The 12,397-nt window shown below is 36.8% G+C and overlaps 1 non-coding gene across 1 annotated transcript; it reads right to left on the bottom strand.

Moving 5' to 3' along the window:
* Nucleotides 1-7,960: 7,960 nt before the first annotated feature.
* TRNAC-GCA (transfer RNA cysteine (anticodon GCA)) lies at nucleotides 7,961-8,032 on the bottom strand. The gene has a single exon. It is a non-coding gene; the product is annotated as a tRNA-Cys (tRNA).
* Nucleotides 8,033-12,397: the final 4,365 nt, after the last annotated feature.

Here is a 12,397-nt window from a genome sequence, read left to right as displayed (position 1 = left end):
AAGACCTCCCAAAAGTCTTAAAGATTTTCTAAAAATTGGAGACCCCCAATGGTATTTAAAGATAGAGGACCTCCTAAAGGTTTTCTGTGGATAGAAGAACTCCTAAAGGTCTTTTATATAGGCCATAAGGGTTTTCTATACATTGAAGACATCTTGTATAGATTGAAGACCTGAATACCTGTATTTTATAGATGTAAGACCTCCTAAAGGTCTTTTATCGATAGAATATCTACTAGTGGTCTTCTGTAGATCGAATACCTCCTAAAAGTCTTCTATAGATAGCAAACATCCTAAACACTGTGACTCTACCACAAACGAACATCGAAACTAGGCACTGTGACTACGTAGTTAATCGCCAATCTGTATGCCGTGATAAATACTTACATTACCCATTAATACGTGAGGTTCACATCTATAATAAACGAGAGGATCTCCATAGAGTTGACTAGGCTATCCCCCTAGCCGTCTAACCAACTAAAATAACCACACACGTCACAATGAAAATTGCTGATACCGAAAGAAATAACAAAAAAAAAAAACAACGAAATGGTTAAATGACGGCTATTTAACATGTACCCATCCTGATGAGGTTGATTGCTGTATATGTGTGTCTATGTGTTGTTGCTGTTGTTTTTTTTTTTTCGAAACTTCCATGCGAACCGAGATCATTGGATAACGCATCGACACAACCTGTATTTAAACCTGTAACGATTGTGTTGCTCATGTTACTGATAATTGGCGTTTATGTCGCCAGCATTTAAACGAAAAACACACATACACAGATACACATGTGCCTATTTACACACACACACACATGAATAGTTACCCAGCAAACCAAATGTCTGATGTCCGACACGTCTGAACAATTTCGGAAGCAAAGTCGTTCAGATTTCGTTCCGATTTCTAAACGATTTTTCGGAGAGGAAATAGTTCAGATTTTGTACCGATTTCGTTCAGATTTCGGAACGAATGTCGGATAGAAATTTCCTTTCCGAATTTCTTAAGGATTTTCTTCAGATTTCGTTACGAAATCGGACCGAAATCGATCCGATGTCGCTGCGACATTTTGTTCCGAAATTATGTCAACCACTTCATACAACTTTCGTTAAGATATCGTTACGATTTCGGACGATACGTCCGACGTTTTGTTCCGATTTCGTTACGAAGTCGGTACGATTGGTTTGCTGGGTACTTTCATTGACTCGTGATAGCGTCTCGTGAAAAAAAAAATTCTAAAGAGTATTGCATGTTGTCCAGATGGTTTAGTTTGCCGTCCACCAAAGTCAGGACAGATTATTTGCTGCCCAACCCAAAATTTTTCAACAGCAATTGTAACAAAATCACGATTGGACGGAAAAAATAACAATTTTTGTGATAAGCAATCAAGCAGTGAATGTGAGGGAACCCTAGTACTACACGTAAATCACTTTGATACACTGGCAAAATATTCCATAACCGAAGGAAATTCTAAACTATTTGCATAGTTATATTACATTCATCGGAGAACCCATAAAGTATATACAACATATATTCTTGATCAGGGTCAAATTCAAAGTCGATATAATCATGTCCATCCGTCCGCCTGTTGAAATCAAGATACAGGTCGCAATTTTTATACCCTCAGCCTTTAGGCTAGAAAGGGTATATACACTTTCATACGGGCAAAATGTGCCTCATCGAAATAATGGTTTTAGACCCCAAGTATGTTTGGACGAAAAGTGTTTCAGACAATTTGGAGTTGATTTAGCAATGTCCGTCCGTCTGCCTGTCTGGCTGGCTGGTACGCACAATAACTCTCGAACGGATGAACCGATTCGGTTCAAATTTTGGCTTTTGTAATATTTTGTCCAAGCTTAGTTTAAGTTCGAAGATGAGCTATATCGGTCCACTCCTTCCGGTACCTCCCCCACAAAAGTTCCAAAATGTTTGGAAAATACATACTTTGCACATCGTGAAATTTCTACCAGACTTAGATGAGGTTCCAATATGGACTCAATCGGCCCACTCCTTTGGGTACCTCCTACACAAAATTTCGGATAAGTTCAGTTTAGGACCTGCTCTCGAATCGCTTTGATTTTTGTTGCAACCACTAGTATTCACTTCTCCCCATACGACGCTACAAGTTTCATCAGGGGCAAGTTCATACTTCCTGAGAAAATTGCCGGAAAGGTGCAAAAAGCCACTATGACACCTTATGTAGTGGATGGAGCGCAAAATAACTCTCGAACGGATCTGTCGATTCGGTCCAAAATTTGGTATTCGTAATATTTTATCAAAACATACTTTAAATTCGAAGATGGGCTATATCGGTCCACTCCTTCAGGTACCCCCCACAGAAATTCAAAAATGTTCGGAAAAATTTTGCGCACGATAACTTTTGAAGGGAGTAACCGATGTAATCTATACTTTGCACATCCTAATATATCTACCAGATATAGATGAGGTTCGAATATAGACTATATATGTCTACTCCTTCTAGTACCTCTTACACAAAATTTCGGATAAGTTCACTTTAAGACCTGCTCTCGAATCATATTGGTTTTTGTTGAAACGATTTGCATTCGCTACCTCCATTACGACGGTAAAGGTTTTTTCAGGGCAAGTCCATATTTCTTAGGAAAACAGCCCGGAAGGTGTTAAAAATCCCTATGTCACCATACGTGGCTGTCGGAGAGCACGATAACTCTCGAACTGTTCAACCGATTTGGTCCAACATTTGGTCTTCGTCATATTATATCCAAACTTAGTTTCATTGGCAATACCGGTCCACAACTTTCGGTACTTCTCCTCAATATTTAAAAAATGTCACTAAATCGCTAGGACGATATCACTTGAATGGGGCAACCAATTTGGTCCAAACTTTGGATCTCCTAATATTTTATCAAAATTTAGTTTAACTTCTAAAATGGCCCATATCGGTCCTCCCTAAGGGTACCTGCCCTACAAAAGTTCAACATTTGTGTCTTAGTGCAGTTAATTCCTAATCCACATTTTTGTCGGCAAGTTCAAACGTCCAAAAATGGCCACAAAATTCTGAAGAGACCTTAAATACATTCGATCTGTCCGGAGGTGAAAGTTTCGCTTCACATTGGCTTTAAATAGAAATTTGTAATTTGGTATAGAAGTTTCTATTCCTAGGATGTATGGTATTGCAAATGGGCTATATCGTTCCACGTTTTGATATAGCCCCTTTAGAACGATACCACCCGATTTTCAGTATTTTGAAGGTTTTAGCCTCATTATCACACGAAATGGCTGAAATTTGCTACTTAAACTTCATTGGGGGTATAAAACTTTCCGGCAGAAATTGGTCGGTAGAGGTCCACGCCTTCATACAGCCCCATCGAAATGGCTAAAATTTTGGTATTTAGTCTACGTTGGAGGTAAAAACATTTCCGACTGAAATTCATCGGTATAGGCCCACGTTTCGATGTAGCCCCCGTAGAACGGTACGGTGTGGCGTCAATATTAAGTCATCCATGTGGTTATAAAATATTCCAGAAGAGAATTATCAGTATAGGTCCACGTCTTCCTATGTCCCCCATAGATTTTCGGTATTTTGAAGGTTTTAGTCACATTATCCTACCGAAATATCGGAAATTTGGTATTTAGTCTTCTTGGAGTCTAAAAGCTTTCCGCCAGAAATTTGCAGGCCCAGATCGACGTCCTGATATTTTCGTTAGTTTGAAGGTTAGCCACATTATTCTACCAAATTTGCTGAAATTCGGTATTTAGTATTCTTCATAAACTAAACTTATTGTTCCATTTTATTTCAACACAACTTGTGGTGGAGTGTATAAAAAATTTGGCTCGGCCTACTTTAAAGCTGTTCTTACTTGTTTAATTTTCAATGCGGACAAAATTTGACATTCGACACTATTTTTGTACAAAAAATCAAGCCATTTTTAAATTGTTCCAAAAGTTTTAACAAGAGTCAAAACAACACCTACAACAGCCACACTATGGCTGTCATGATATAAAACACGAGTTTAGTTGCGGATTTGTAGTTAGTAGGAGATTAAAACATCTGGTCTCCATTTTCACCCCGGTGGGTGAAAGACTTGCCGCAATTCGCATAAAAGCTACATTTTTCAATATCAGTACTACTTGCGCCCATGCCCCCACCGAAGACTACGACGAGCAGGTCAAAAATATATTTTACGAGCGCTTAGAAAAAACATATGACCCTTGTCCTGCCCATGACATTAAAATTATTGTAGACGTTTGTTATGCCAAAAATGGAAAGGAGAAATATATTTGGTCCAACAGTCAGAAAATTTAGTCTGACAGGCTACTCCGCAGAAAAAACATGGTAGTTAGCAGCACCCCATTTAAGCATCTCGATATTCATAAGGGCACCTGGCTGTCACAAGATCAGAAAACACCAAACAAAATTGATCACGTTGTGATTGATGGAAGACATTCATCGAGCGTGTTGGAAGTACGATCGTTCCGAGGAGCAAAAATCGACTTGGATCACTACTTTGTCGTGCGCAGGCCAACGTAAAATAGTATATCTTTGGTCTGCTCGTCCTTGTCTTCGGTGTGGGCATGGGCGCAAGCAAGACTGATATTTAGGTGTTGTTGGGAAAACTTTCCCAAACCATCGCATTTCTTGTATGGCAGTAATATCGGTCTTGTACTTTACAAGTACATCCGCCTGTGCGTAAACTGCATTCAGATGCAGTTTCGCAGATCAGGGACCTTAAAACGTTTGCGGGAGTCGTCGACACTTTCCTTCGTTTTGCTCATAGTAGGATGTCTTTTTCTAGGGGAGGGTTCCTAACCCGACGCCCAAACCCAAGTTTTTATCGTTGTTATGGGTGAACCCTCGGCACATGTTTTCTCACCCCAGATGGCACCACGGGGAGGTCAGTGTCCACTTGAGACGAAAGAGGTGCCAAGATAAGTCCTGGCGTTTGCCATCCCATCAAAAAAACGTCATTACTAAGTAATGACTTTATTCAGTAACCCAGCAAAATGTTCGATGCCAAAGATGCTATTCAAGAATGGGTGCAAGTGAAATGGAATGTAATTTTTTACAAGAGCGTGGCCCCCAAAAGATGCAATTTATTTTCAGATCCTAAGCATGTCATCTTTACTAACTCGATGGAATGGCATCTTTAACAATTCTTTAGCATGGCATCTTAACCAATTCCCAAGAATAGCATTTTCACTAATCTTTGGCATGTCATTTTCACCAACCCTTTGGCATGTAATTTTCACGTCTTGTTCCAAAAATGAAAAATGCTGTATTGAAAAATGATTTTCATTGTTTTATTTTATTAATTCAAAGGAATTAATGAAATAACTATAATTTATTTATCATCATAAAGTTTACATCTATAATTGCAGTTTGTTCTCGTTGTTGTAACAGTAGTTAATATGTTTGTATTCTCATTTTTCTGCTTAATCTGAATCTGGGTCTATCAGTCGTAAGAATGTGGCTATTTCGCTATTTATATGGTTTGTAACCACAAAGCTGCAAACTTAAGTTTCTTAGCAGGATTGGTAGGGCAATTGAAAAGGAGCAGTGTGTCGTGGGAGCCTGTGCTGTATACTGGGCAGATGTTTTCACGGTGTCATCAGTACTTGCCCTATAGGAATTTTGACGGCTGCACCATCCCGAGCGTATTGACCCAAAACTACTCTGGTTTGTCCTGACAGCTGACGCTTCTCAGCTGCGATAGATGGTGGTGTTCTCCAAGGACCGCATTCACACGATAACTGTTTACTGCATCTGCGACTGCATTCGTGTGAATGCTACTTAAACCTGGTTGAAAGGCTTGTTGATCTCGAGGTTCTCTCTTGTAACGTTAGACTTCTCTTTCTAGATTATGAAGACCCCCTGGTTGTCTGGGTATGTGGTCTGAATTCTGCTATCATCGACCATGACATTCAACTCTATTGTTCCCAACTCGGCCGCCCAGGTAGTGAACAGAGTGGCCGTAGATTTATTGTCTTTCACAAATGTCGTCAGGGAAGGCACCTGACGCCAAGATAGTACAATCATTCTCATACGTTACGATCTCAATGCCGTCTGCAGCGTTTGAAATTCAGAAGAGGTTTTCTTCACTCTACAGGTCTTGGACTTCTTGATCCTAAATTCTACGTACTACTGTCATCCACACTTAAAATTTATCATCCAACGTTTCAAACTTGGACGGTGCGTAGTCTGCTTTGCTAAATCAAGTGTCACTATCACTGTTCTATCGTCTATCGAGTGAGTCCTCGACTAATATGGAGATGGAGATGGCCTTCAGCGCAGTTGTTGTGCTGCTTACGGATCCTATGCTATTGATCGGCAACTGGAAAGTTATTTCTGATGCTGGAAGAACTAAATCGGTTTGTAAGTTTCACCTTTTCTGGCATCCTTTTCGGGCTTCAGTAGCTGGCATATTTTCCAGACTTCGGGAACGATGTGTTTGGCAAGCGACAGGTTGTAAATTTAAGTGAGAAACTTGACTTCCGGCCGTCCCAGGTGTTGCAGTCTAAACACCGCCGCTGCACACAACAAAGTTTACTTCCTCCGCAACAGGTTTTGATTCATCTTACAAAAGGATTTTACTTCCCATCAGTGCAGTGCAGATTTCGACATTGACTCCAACTGCAGATTACTATTTCGTGAATTTTATTTTACAACGTTTTGAAAATTTTTGTTGTTTTGTAGGGATCTACAAATCGACTTGTTGAGCAGGGTTCTCTAGAGCAGGCAAGGAAACTTTTATAATTGGTCTGTTCCTTTACTTTTAAAAATGGTAATTGTTGCAAAAATGGTAAAAGTGGTGAACTGCTCTCATATAAATTGTATGCTTTTAAAAGTAAGGAAACACTTTGTGGGTAAAAACTAGTAACCTCAGGCACGTAAAGGAACACGACTAATACCAAAGAGGGCAATCCGACTCTAATTTTGATTGGGACTTCCTAGCATAATAAATCTTACATTGTTTTAAACGTACATATTTAGATAAATAAAAAAATATATACATGTGTAAAAATAAAAGCACAATATTCATCTCTATTGGATCGATGGAATGGGTTCAAATGCTAAGGAAAAGATCGGATCTATCACGACTTCCTTTGAATTGGTTCAAATGCTGATGAAACGATCGGATCTTTCACGACTTCATTTGAACCAATGCAAAATATCCAGTGAAATCATGGCATCTCATGGAACCACTTCCATAAAATTTTGCTGGGTAAAATTTGGCAGTGTAACTACTTCCAAATATACCGTAAAAGTCTTTATTTTTACATGGGGATGTCATATGAAGGAAGTACTTCCTTAAATATTTTTTTAAGTACATACTTAACCACATACAGGCAGTCGAAAAGAAGCTAAAAATCGTTGTTCTATTTTTAGAAAATATTAAGGTAAAATTATATTCAAATTCAACACTACACATTTTTTGTTTTGTTTTTCATTCGATACCTGACAGTTTTGAACACACGAACTTCTGATTTGTAGCCAAACACACTACACACTAGGCCACTCGCACGAACAATAACGCCTGGTTTAACTCATCCATGTACATCAACATGTTTTTGTAATTTTGTTAACAAAAAACACCCACACAACTCTAGAATTTGTAGTCGGACACACTAGCTCTGTGCTGGGATGTTAAATCCTGTCAGGGTCGTTGCTTGATATCTTTCATCCCCTACGCAACCCATTTTAATATACGCAATTTTATAAGTATTATAGTACGTTTATATATAAGAGGATTTAACAAACCCACTGGGTTTCAAATGTCAATTCCTTTACGTATATGTCAAGTAAATCCTAATAAAGAAGGTTAACCCGGCAAAATGCTACAATATAAACATGGCCTTATGAATATTAAATTTCCTTTCAAATTATAGGAGTAAGTTTTAATTTACTCAATGTACTTATTTGAATGCATTAGAACGTACATATTGCCTGTATAAAGAGAAAAAGTTGATATTTGACATAAAAATAAGGGGACACCCGGGTTTGAACCGGGGACCTCTCGATCTGCAGTCGAATGCTCTACCACTGAGCTATATCCCCTCTCGTATCTAGATTTCCTTTATTTTCAGTTTTGTAGTAAATTGTTCGGTTATTGTTTTTGTTACATTGTTTTGATTCCAAAATCACTTACCGACTTCCGACTTTTAAGATAAGATTTAAGACTACAAATGCAGTTTTCAGATTTGAAAAAACATTTTTTTATCAAAATATTTAATTTCAAAGTCTATTTTAAGAATAAAATGTGTGGGTTTGAAATGTAATTTGAAACAGTTTTTAATTAGGTTCTTGTTTTGATTTCGCACTATCATTGAAATTGTGTTGTTTGTTGGTTGATCTATGTTTGATTAACATCAACAAAACATACTCGTACACTATACTACAACAATATCGAGTTAGGCGAACTGGTAGTAGGGTAAGTGCACATGTAGTCGACACTTCAAACATTTGCCTAACTTCAATCATTCACCATTTCAAGTAAATTTTTCCAATTGAAATTTTGTATACTTTTCGATAAAATAAAAAAAATTTTGAATTATTTCTTATAAAAGTTGATAAAAATGTGAATTTTGTGAAATAGTGCGTTTTTGCTAGTAGTCGGCATCGTTTCCCAATTATCGACATGACATGTTCCAGGAGTCGGTATATTTTTTGTTCACATTCCAATTATTTTTGTATCAAAAAGTAAGAAAATTTAAAAATATTGCTTAAATAAATTAGTTATTTTTTAATTAATTAATTGGATTAATAATTAGTTATTGTCTATAGTCGGCAACTATAACCAAATTGTCGGCCTAAATGGCCTAAAATCGCAGTTTTTACAATTTCGAGCTAAAAATGCCAACTTCTGGCAAACTTTACATTTTGTTATCTCTAAAGTCGGCATCAATAATTATACCCTCCATGTTTCATCACGGGCAAGTCCATACTTCCTGAGAAAATCGGTCCACTCCTTCTGGTACTTCCCTCACAAAAGTTCTAAGCTTTTCGCTAAAATGGTGCGCACGGTAACTCTCGAAGGTAGTAACCGAGTTGGTCCATATGTGCATATCGTAATATTTCTACGAGACATAGATTAGGTTCGAATATGGACAATATATGTCAACTCCTTCGGGTACCTTTTACACAAAATTTCCGAAAAGTGCAGCTTAAGAGCTGCTCTGGAATCCCTTTGATTTCTGTTGTAGCAATTTGTATTCGTTGTCCCCATTACGACGGAACAAGGGTCAAGTCTATAGTTCCTGAGAAAATGATCCGAAAGCTGTAAAAACCCCTACGACATCAGTAGCTGGAGCGGACGGTAAGTTTCGAACGGATTAGCCGATTCGGTCCAAAGTTTGGCCTTCGTAATATTTTGTCCAAACTTGGTTTAAGTTCGAAGGTGAGCCATATCGGGCCACTCCTTCGGGTACCTCCCCCACAAAAGTTTTAAAAATGTCACTAAAATGGTAATATATCTCTAAAACGGGCATGCCGATTTGGTCCAAGGGGATCCAAAGATCTTCTAATATTTATTTTATCCAAATATAGTTTAACTTCCAAAGTGGTCCATATCGATCTTCTGTTTAGGGTACCTTCACACAGGCAGACTGAAACTTTTTTACTTGTTAAGATAGAGTTTTGCAATTTGGTGTAGTAGTTTTGATTGCTCCTAGGATGTTTGGTATTTGTATTGTTTGTACGTACTCTAGACATAACCCTTAATGATTTTTCATACTCATTTTTAGAAAAATAACTTCAAAAACTAGAAATGTCTATCGAAATTGCCTACAAAGGGACACTAAATACGATCATGTCAAAATTACGTCAGGAACATCATTCTTTCTGTCGGAATCAAGACAAAACTAATTAAAACGATAGGGAACCAATTATTCCACCATTCCTTTTATTAAACTGGCATAAAAAGCCAAATTATTAATCGATTATTGTAGTGCATCATTTTCAATGCTCAATTTAAAAATGCCCATTTTTTGCTTTCCAGTAAAATGTTAGTATAACGGTACTGTAAACGGAATATTTTTTGTATGTCATCTTAAAGACAACTTTCCAGCCTACAAAATTGTTTTTTGAATTGTTAAAAAAATCTCAACTAGTTTCCAAGTTATAGCCGTTTACATTTTTTATTTCAGGTTGCATCATTTTCAGTTACAGTCACAGTATGCTTACAGTGATTTCAAAAAATGTCCTAAAAATATAAACAAAACTGTAGAATCGACCATCTCCATCAAAATATGAGATTGAAATATGAAGATGTTAAGGCCTGGGTACATAAGCTGCCTCGCCTGATTGCCTTGCTTTCCTGCTTAATTTCTTTTATTAGAAGCAAGCAGGCAAGGTAGCTTATGTAGCTAGGCCTTAAGGTGTGAACAGAATGAAATACGCCGCTTTTTTCACGCTCAGTTTCATGTAAAAGATTAAATGCCAAGTATTACCTAATTAAAATGCTGACTAATTCATTTTAATTAGGTAGTACTTGGCCTTTAGTCTTTTACATGAAACTGAGCGTGAAAAAGCGGCGTATTTCATTGTGTTTCTACCTTTAAAGAAGTCATCAACCTAACCGATATATCTTTGTTAGCCTGAGGACTGAGGGTATAATTAGTTAAAGAAGGAGAATTTTTGTGATCGATGAAGATATCCGAGAACCAAAGTTAGGTCAGACTGCAATTAATAGACTGGTTGAAAACAAGTCAGCAGAAGCTTCTGTATTATAGACGAACTGTATATTACTTTCCGTAGCAAAAGAAAAATATACGACGATACGATTGTGTCGTCCCAAAACTAACATTTTAAGAACCATCGAAGCCCATAAAACTTTGATTATAAATCAATATGAGTAACTTATAAGTCAAGAATACTAGCAGTGGAATACGCCGTATCGAATATCATGTGATACAATACAATGTACCTTTGTATTAGAACAACACTTTAGCATGTCTATAGGTCATAAACCACCATTAATTAATCACACACTATGCTGTGGGAGGTTACAATAATTTATGGTTAGAGTTAATTTAGCCTTCCAAATTTTACAAGTTGGATTCATTGAAATAAATTTGTTTATAATGCAATAAATCTTTATGTTATTTCACTAATTAATTTCCATTGGAAATTTGATACTCTATTACAGTAATTTTTCGGTAAATTAATGTAAAATTTCTTTTCGGTGTCTATTTTTCCATTGGTAAGACAATAAAATATTTTCCTATAAAAATTATCCAATGGATAGGATAGGATGGATGCATGGTGCATGGTGGGTTATAAGAAATATGTTTACTAAGAAAATAAAAATAACCCTAAAATAACACTATGCAACACTGAAAATGCAAACAACTTCTGGTATGCGTTTTTTTGAAAATACATATTGAGACTACAAAAACCCTGGTAGGGTTTTGTCCTGTCAGATCCAGTTCGTATTTTATGGCCTCATTTAAACCAGGCTAAAATTACAGTTTTTTGCATTTATCGGACCTTTATCTCAGGAACGAAAAGGAATTTGGCCTTGCTGTCTTTGGCAATAATGTAGTCCTAGGCTAGTAGAACTAATCTTTTTTAAAGACCACATAAGAAAAATTCCATCTATGGCATCAAAATCCATAAAATATAGAAAATGTTACATAATTGCCGAAATTCTGATCTGTATCAGCTAAACTATTGCGAGTTGAACCAAGTAACCTTTTGCAAAAATCTTCCAAATAAAGTTCTCAGCAATTCTTCAGAACATTCTGAAACTTTAGAACGCTTACTTCATGTTGTTTCAGCGGTATATTGCATCATATCTTTTACAACACGTATTTCAACACAGTTCACACCAACAGTTTATTCTTACATTAGGGATTTCACCCAAATGTTGTACAGTGTAATCCAACCATTGAGTGAAGATAAAATATATAATATACACTGCACCCCTGTTATCTACCTTTCTGCTTAACTGCCTTTCCCGTTTAATTGCCTCACAACTTAAAACCCCTAAAGTTTTTTCATATAAATGAGTTCAAACTTTCCCGGTTAACTACTTTTCTATAAGTACCCAATTCGGATATTTGCCCCTCAAATATTTTCCCCAAAAGGAACATACAATAATACTTTTATCGGTTTATTACCCACGCTGGAGTATTTCTGAGATAATCAATTTCGATGTCTACCTGAATTGTGATAAAGGTGTCCAAAGATATGTTATGCTCACTGATGACTAAATTTCTTATGGGTTAAATAATATAACTTATATATTTTTAGACTTGAAATTAACTATTCTACTATACACCGTTTAGTTTTTTGATGATTATGTTCTAATTGTTGTCATTATTTGTAAGGTTGAGATGAGATTTTTATAACTACCCATATGAGGTAGCTATGCGGGATTTTCGTAACTGCCTTTCCCGCATAACTGCCTCATTTTTTTGGAAT

Source organism: Musca autumnalis, unplaced genomic scaffold, assembly GCF_047663935.1.
Source record: "Musca autumnalis isolate F117 unplaced genomic scaffold, ASM4766393v1 scaffold_3, whole genome shotgun sequence".
In the NCBI taxonomy this organism is placed as follows: domain Eukaryota; kingdom Metazoa; phylum Arthropoda; class Insecta; order Diptera; family Muscidae; genus Musca; species Musca autumnalis.
Note: the sequence above shows the minus strand (reverse complement) of the source record. Positions and strands in the feature narration are given on the sequence as shown.